Raw genomic sequence first — 8,262 nt, forward strand, 5'->3', positions numbered from 1 at the left:
GGGACAGCTTTCACCGCAGAGATGCTGCAGGAAGTCTTGCGATTAAGTGGCACGGAACATCGTAGAACAACGGCTTACCACCCGCAAGCGAATGCGCTGACTGAACGATTCAATAAGACAATTGCAGACATGCTGTCAATGTATGTGGACATCAATTACAAGAACTGGGACGCCATACTTCCCTGCGTAACTTTTGCGTATAACACTGCTGTTCAAGAAAGTACCGGTTTCACACCTTTTCGCTTAGTCCACGGTCGCGAGGTCATGACGATGCTCGACGCCATGCTCCTGCCTGACAACTTAGGAATATACCGCACCGATGCCGCCAAATTCGCGCAATGTGCAGAAGAGGCCGGTTAAATTGCTCGTCACCGTATTCAACATCACCAAACTGCAGACGCGTGCCTCTACAATCTTCGTCACCGTGAAGGTATTTTCAAGCCCGGTGATGACGTCTGTGTGTGGACCCCTATCCGACAACGTGGTCGTTCAGAAAAGCTTTTTCGCCGCTACTTCGGCCCTTACAAGGTCGTATGACGTCTCAGTGACGTCACATACGAGGTTCTCCCAGAAGGCACTTCGAGACGTTCTCGTTTCACCTCGCGAACTGAAGTCGTTCACGTTTCACGTCTCAAACCATACTTTTCGCGCTGTGAATCGCCAGTGAGTGACTGACTTTATTCGTCTCTCCCTTACATTCTTTCCTATTTTTCTTATTTCTCATTTAACTCTTGGCTCCACAACCAACTATGTTATTCCGCCTTACGCCATTCATTTTGCTTGCATGGAAATTTTCACTTCATTTTCTTTTTTTTTGCCTTCATGTACAGCATCGAGACGATGCTTCTTGGGAGAGGGGGTAATGCCACCATTGATGAACGAGCCGCTGTGGCTCATGCCCGTTTTGGGCTACGAAGAAGAAGAGAACATTTTCGTTGCTCAGGTTCAGGTGAACTCCTGGCTGCAGGTCTTGTTTTTGCTCGCGACAATATATGTGCGTGTGTGTGTGTCGGCAGATTACCACAGAATATATAAAGAAGATGAAATATATAAAGCTGAAGTTAGAAAAGATAGATAATTAGGTAAATTGAGGGTCACCAGTAATTTTTACAGAGCTTCAAGATTCTAAACAATTTACAAACGCAACAATAACCGAACCACCGATGTCGCTTGAAACCGACAAACTCCAGAAGACGGATTTCTCAAATGAACTGTTTATAAGAACGATGCAGTGACGTCATTTCTGCTTAATATTCATCAACTTCCGTTGGCGATGTCTGTTGCCATGGCAAGAGCAGGCTTCAGAGCCTCGAAACGAGGTAGCTCGATGTTTGATATAACGCCACTCACTCATTTTGGCAACTTCGTCTATCGGCGTTTTGGTTTCGGTTTTGTTGGCGAGATGGAACGAATTTCAAAGGTGTCTCATCTTGTTTTAGACGCAGTTGCTTATTTTCGTGACTAAGTTTTATTGAAGTTATGTCAAGGAGGTAGAAACTAACAGGTTTTCGCAGATGCGCTGTGAAAGCAAGAAAAATTGAAGGTAAATTGCCAGGCCGCAGTCCCGTTCTCTGTCCCGTTCAGTCCAGGCAGCATTCTTCGAATAGACTGGAACAGAGGTGGACACCGTCTGTAGACCTCCAACTATTTCTTGGAACAGCACATTCCCAGGCAGAAAACAGTGCCCTGTCTTTCAGAAACCTGTATCACGGATAATCACGGTATGAAATATTCTCTACATTTGCGAATTCCTCGATAAACATGCATCAAACTTGATATTCACTCGCCCAAAAAATACGTATGTATGTATGCTCGCCGTCAGTCTTGCCTTGTAAGACAACACCAGAAAACTCAGAATTCAAAGGGCATTCAGACGTCCTACTCGTTCGAATGTTTGATACGTGCAGCCTTAGACCACAAGTGCTTCGTCCATAAACTTAAAGCTTATGAACAACGTCTTGTCAGCGAACATTTAAAGCTTCAAGTTACCGTCCGCACAGCAAGCTATACGCATGTATTACACGCATGCACACAATTAATATTGTTTCTGATTTAACAGCATACGCGAAATAAACAGGCGATAGTCAGCGAACGAAGCGAGAATACTTACACGTGAAATGTGAACCCAGGCGTCTTCTTGACGCGATTTCTGCAGCCATAAGTGACGCGCGAAGTCACCGTGACCTTGTAAAAATGTTAACTTCTTTACGAAAGCATGTCACAGTCTCCAAAGACCAGTGTGAGGGCGGAGCTACGAAGCGCACTTTGTCGTCTGCTTCCAAGCCTTTCCCTTTTCAATACAGCGGTGACCGGCGCCACTTATCGGGGAACACCCCCACTCCTAAAGACAGTGTAGAACCTCTTTGGGCCCATTTTACTCTAAAGTGTCGTTGACGCGTGCGCACGCTGAGCACAGCGACGCTACGTTAGCAAAACAAGCACTCTGTAATCTGACGCCAGGCGTGACTGGCGCGACCAGCGTCTGCCGTAGCGGCCCGACGGCAACCGGTGCGAAATGCGACGTGCTGCATCTCGCGCCGATGCGTTACCCAGACAAAACGGCGTCTCCCTCTTTTCAAGACGGAGGGACGGCGGAAGCGTTGAGACGTGCATGTGTCAAAGCAACGCAGCGCGGCGCGCGCCTGCGAGTATTATGGCAGGACCAGCGCCTGGCGTGGCAACGCCGGTTGACGCGTCGAAATGAACGCAGGTAAGCACGCACCCCACGTCAAGTGAAAATTTTTTGGCGCCTTGACTGTGGCATGTAGTCATGTTCACACATGACAGGCCTTTCATGATTATCATGTTTGCACCAGCCACATACCTTAGCCATTCATTGACGTCACGTAATACCAAATTTGGCATATGTGAAGACAGCGAAACGGAGGTGAGCACATCATGAGTGTGGCCTGTTGTCATGTTGTTGCATGACACGCATGTCATGATTATCACGTTTTGATGTGTAATCTACCTATGCCCTCCGTTTGCGTCACGTAATACCGAGTTTGGTGCATGTGCAGCTCGCGAAATGGCCGTGAGCATATCATGAGCTCAGCATGTAGTCATATCGTTACATGACACGCAGCTAATGTTTATCATGTTTGTATCAGTATCATACTGTCACCCATTCACATGCAATAATACCAAATTTCTCATGAGTGAAGCTATCGAAACGGCTGCCAGCGCCTCATAAGTGTGGCATGTCGCAATGTTGTTACGTGACACGCATCTCATGATTATCATGTTTGCACCGGTCATATAACTTTGTCATCCATTAACGTACCATGATATCAAATTTGGTATATGTGACGCTAGCGAAACGGCCGCGAGCGCATTAGGAGCGTGGTATGTAGTCATGTTGTTACATGACAGGCACGTCATGATTTTCATTTTAGTGTCTGTCACTTGTGTTCGCCATGCAATCATGTCATACCATACCAGTTTTGCAACATGCCATGTGATTGAAACCACCGCAAGGGCTGCAAGGCCATGAAATAGAAATCATGACATTCATGACATACATATCAAGATTTTTATGTTATGACTAGTCAAATAAGTTTTTCATACAGTCATGTTATGCCATAACATGTTTCGTATTGATATCATTATCGAAACGACCAAGGGAGCTAAAAGTCGTACGCAGCTAGACAGATAGATAGATAGATATGCTCAAAGTCACCGAAATTCAGTAAAACATGCTTCGCATTTGAAAGAAATAAACACCGAGGAGGAATTCTCGCATCGGAAAGTCTCGCCTATTGGTCGACTGAGAGTACGAGCTGCAGTAGGCCTGTGCTTCAATGTGCAAAGCTTCTCGGGTCTTAAAGCCAGACATTTTTAGGCGATTAAGCTATATTCGATGTGCATCCTGACCACCTCTACTGCATATGCACATCTCTCTCTCCTTTTCTCTCTCCTCACAATGCCGAAGCAGGCGGCATCTGCCAGCGAGTTTCGTGAATGAAAATACCTACTGCTCGCGCTGCACAACTGTTCACTGGCCAACCCGTATATATATCGACACTGGATCTTTACCTCCTAAGTAGCGCCGGTGGCTATCTCTCCTGCACGTTGTTGAACGATAAAAATTCCCAGTGTGCCTCCTAACTAAAAGCTAACTGTGGATGTTTGGTATAGTCAGAGTCATGTGTCTGTCATTGCCCATTAGCAGCAATTTACATGTTCCAGTATGAAGCACCGGTCAATAACTGCGTGTTTTGCGCCTCCCCAGGGGTTCTCTCCTGCGCGTCGCTACGAGCAGCACCAGCGTCCACGCTGCCGCCAGTTAAAGCGTTAGCGCACACTGTTTTGTATCTACAGAGAGGTTATTTTATCGTCAGATGGTGTAATTTATTACTCTGGATAGCGGTTATGGACGCCGGCGGCGGTGGACAACTGCGGCGTCAAATACGCCCTGTTGTCTCATAAGAGGCACTGCTTTAAATTTAGCAGTTAGTCATTTCCTACAATGACATTTATTCGTTTTAAGAAACTCCGAATACATCCGCAATTTTACGACACCAGCACTACACCTATTTTTTTTACATGCACAGTTGAATGCATCTATGCCTACAACCGCCTATTACAGCTGGTACATTCTCTGTATGAAAATTACAAGAAAAAAAGCGTACGTAACCTTAAGATATATTACATGATGCTGACACTTTTATACGCAACAGATGTTTTCATATTCCAGGAACATCTATTACGGGTGCTCCCAAGCCCATGGGATTTATGCACGTAAAAATATTGCTTGTCTCGCTCGACAAGGAAAAGAGGAGAAAAAGAACGGCAGGGAGGTTAACCAGATTACAGGGAGCCGGTTTGCTCGTCTGTGCATGGAAGGGGGATGGGGAAGATGAAAAATAAAGAGGCGACAAGCTGCCTCTTCGGCCTTATCCATGCTTACGCTAGTTGTTTTTCTAACTGCGTTATAAACCGCCACAGCTAAGAAGCAGCGTGGGTAACTCAGCACAAACTACGTGACATCCTCACCATTTAAATTGTGTTCCGTTAAACAACCGCTATTGACCGGCTGAAAACATTTTCAGTGCCTTTCACTAACCCTCTCGTATGTTGTAAAGAAAAACAACTTTACTTGGCATTTGTTTTTGATATGTTGGTACTATATACTACCACAATTATTGTATTCAAAAGGGTGCTATGGTCGGACACTGCAACAGGGTGCCTGATAAACTGCAGATATCTAACGCGAAACTAAAAGCATTTAGTAAAAAAACACATCCAAAGGTAAATATACCAGAGGTCAAAGAAAGGAAAATCGACGAGAAATTTTGCAAAGGCAGGTAAAGCTACGTGAATACCTTGACAGCGTAATTAGAATGTCCGCTGAAACCTGCGAAATATTTATATTTCGAATCACTATACTGCAAAGCCCTTTTTAACTATATTTTGTGAAAGTTCATGATTTCGTGTTGCACTGCGGATGCATAGGCTGCAGGACAGATAGTTCGCAGGAGGCATGGACTGCAGGACAGATACTTCTCAGCACCTGCCCTGTGATATCTGTCTCGTCTCGTCCTCCTCTTTACATCTGCAGCGCAACAAGACCTCATGAATTACAACCAACTTGTCCGATACATCGCTCTGCTAAACGTTAAAATGTTAGGATGTAATATGCCAAAGTGGCCAAAATACGACGCGGTTTTTTTACGCAGACGCCACAGAAGTTATCCCACGTTACCAACATTGTCGCATAGGTGTCATGTAGTTCTGAACAAATCAGTAAACAAAGATAATCCTGCTGCACGCAAATGCCAGAAAAAAAAATACAGGGAAAGTGGTTCATGTTGATATTGCCTATACGAATGTCCCAAATATTAAATAGAGTAGCTAGAACACTGATAAACAAGGTGTCATGAAGGAATACTACGAACGATAGTGCTGGAATTTTAAGCGAAGCATAGCTGTAGTGATAGCCTGATTCAGTGAAAGATAAATGATGCATGTCTAATATCAATTTTAATTTTTTATATGTTATCTTTGCTTATTTCAAATGCACAAACCGTAAAGTTTAATCCTATAACCGTTCAAAGTTCGCCAACAGTAGATCATTTTCACTGCTGGCGTTCTCTCAGTACAGACTAAAATATTTTCCGATTTCATGGCCAAACTTAAAAATACCTAAAACGAGTAATTGAAGGTATATGTTGTCGGTTTTAGCAAGCCTGCCTGAAAATTATTTTCATGGTTTTTCTTGAGCGGATCAAATAAATGAATTGTTGTTTTCCCACAAAACATATCAGACAATTGGCTCATCTGCCCTATCATGTTCTCAATTGAAAAAAAAAAATTCTAAAGAAAAAGCCGTACTTAGATTAATGCAAGTCTAAACTTCTTGCGAACTGCTGTTTTCTTTTAATATAAGATACCAAATGGCGACTGCAGAGAGAGACAGTTAAAAGAACACAATTTTCAAGAAAGCAGTTTTCAGGCAATAAAATAGGCAAACACCATCTCCAATGTGAGCATAAGTTATAGACGAAAGTCTTCTTACCTAATTCAAAACATAAGAGTGATGTTATATTTTCTCACTCTCTTTAATAAAAAAAAAATTACGGGCCAGTTTTCTAGTTGCTGAGCATGACGCTCGTTTCAGTGTCCTTGATCTTTCGTTGTGATTTTGCATCGCAAGGCAATGTGTGGTTCCGATAGTTCTTCTGCAGCGTACCTTGGACCTTATGGCTTAGGAAAACGAAAAAACAAAAACATTTTCAGGTTTTCTTAGCACCTAACATGTGTTGGCGTAGTGCGATGAGGTCCTCTTAATGGGTAACGCTCGCCATTAACCCTACACAAAATATGTGCATCTGGCTGTAGCACTGCTGTCTTCATGGTTAAACTTTATTTGGAATTTTGAGTTTTTTACAATAAAAACTAAAATAATGCAAATCCAAAGAACAAAAACCTACACAGCTGTAGCTTGACGCGTATTCTGCCCCTTTCATTTGACAACACAAGAACAGCATGCAGACAAAATGCAGAAAAATTGATTGATTGATATGTGCTGTTTAACGTCTGAAAACCTCCATATAAATATGGGGGATGCCGTAGTAGAAGACTGCAGAAATTTCGACCAACTGGGGTTATTTATTGTGCACTCATATCAGAGCCCCCGACTCTGCAGCATTTTTGCCACCATCGAAAATGCTGCCGCCGATGCCGAGGTTTCATCCCAAACCTACGGGTCAGCAGCCATGTACTTTAACCACTAGAACACGGCGACGGGGAAAACGGAGAAAAATGCAATACATATTCCACGCACCTCTATGTCGACACCTCTGCATACCCATCGTTACATATTCCAATCTATATATGCGCAGTCGCGGCCATGGTTAAAGGGAACGCGAATCGGGTGACCACGCTCATCGGAGCGGCACTACGGCTGCCATGCGAACTATTGCGGCGCAAGCGCAGTCAGCGCCACCGGCTGAGTTAGCGGCGCGTCGTCGGCTACGGTGCCTCCCATTTCGCTTCGAGTGGTGAAACCTAGATTACACGCGTGCGAAAAGGAACGCATTGTAGCAGACGACGTGCAGTGAACTCCGCCTCTAGCATTGGTTTCGCTCGAGCCTAAATACTTCGCGCGGCACCCACGTGGTGACCCGAAGATAGCGGCTATGAGTACCGCGTTCTCTCTAACAGTGGCCGCGACTGCACACCAGTGCTATAATATATGATGGTACACTGGCCAGTGTTTGTCACTGTTCTTGGGTAGCATACCAGTGCTGCCTTCGCTTTGCCTAGCACAAAAAATATCCATTTCCTTTGCAGGTACGTGTAATTTGTCGCTACAAAAAAAAGTAACGAGATGCCCACGTGCAGCACTGTATCTCAACAAAATCACTACATCACAGAAATACTTAAATACTAGGACACTAATACAATTTGCAAATGTATCGCGATACAGAAATACAGCTACTCAGAAATATTCCTAAGATACTATTGCGTAATTGATTGATTTGTGGGGTTTAACGTCCCAAAACCACCATATGATTATGAGAGACGCCGTAGTGGAGGGCTCCGGAAATTTTGACCACCTGGGGTTCTTTAACGTGCACCCAAATCTGAGCACACGGGCCTCGACATTTCCGCCTCCATTGGAAATGCAGCCGCCGCAGCCGGGATTTGAACCCGCGACCTGCGGGTCAGCAGCCGAGTACCTTAGCCACTTACTATTGCGTAATTCTGCATCCAGATATTGCCCAGCCCTGCATCAGTTCACCCGAACTATCACCCGAA

This window comes from Rhipicephalus microplus, unplaced genomic scaffold (genome assembly GCF_043290135.1).
Source record: "Rhipicephalus microplus isolate Deutch F79 unplaced genomic scaffold, USDA_Rmic scaffold_28, whole genome shotgun sequence".
Classification (NCBI taxonomy): domain Eukaryota; kingdom Metazoa; phylum Arthropoda; class Arachnida; order Ixodida; family Ixodidae; genus Rhipicephalus; species Rhipicephalus microplus.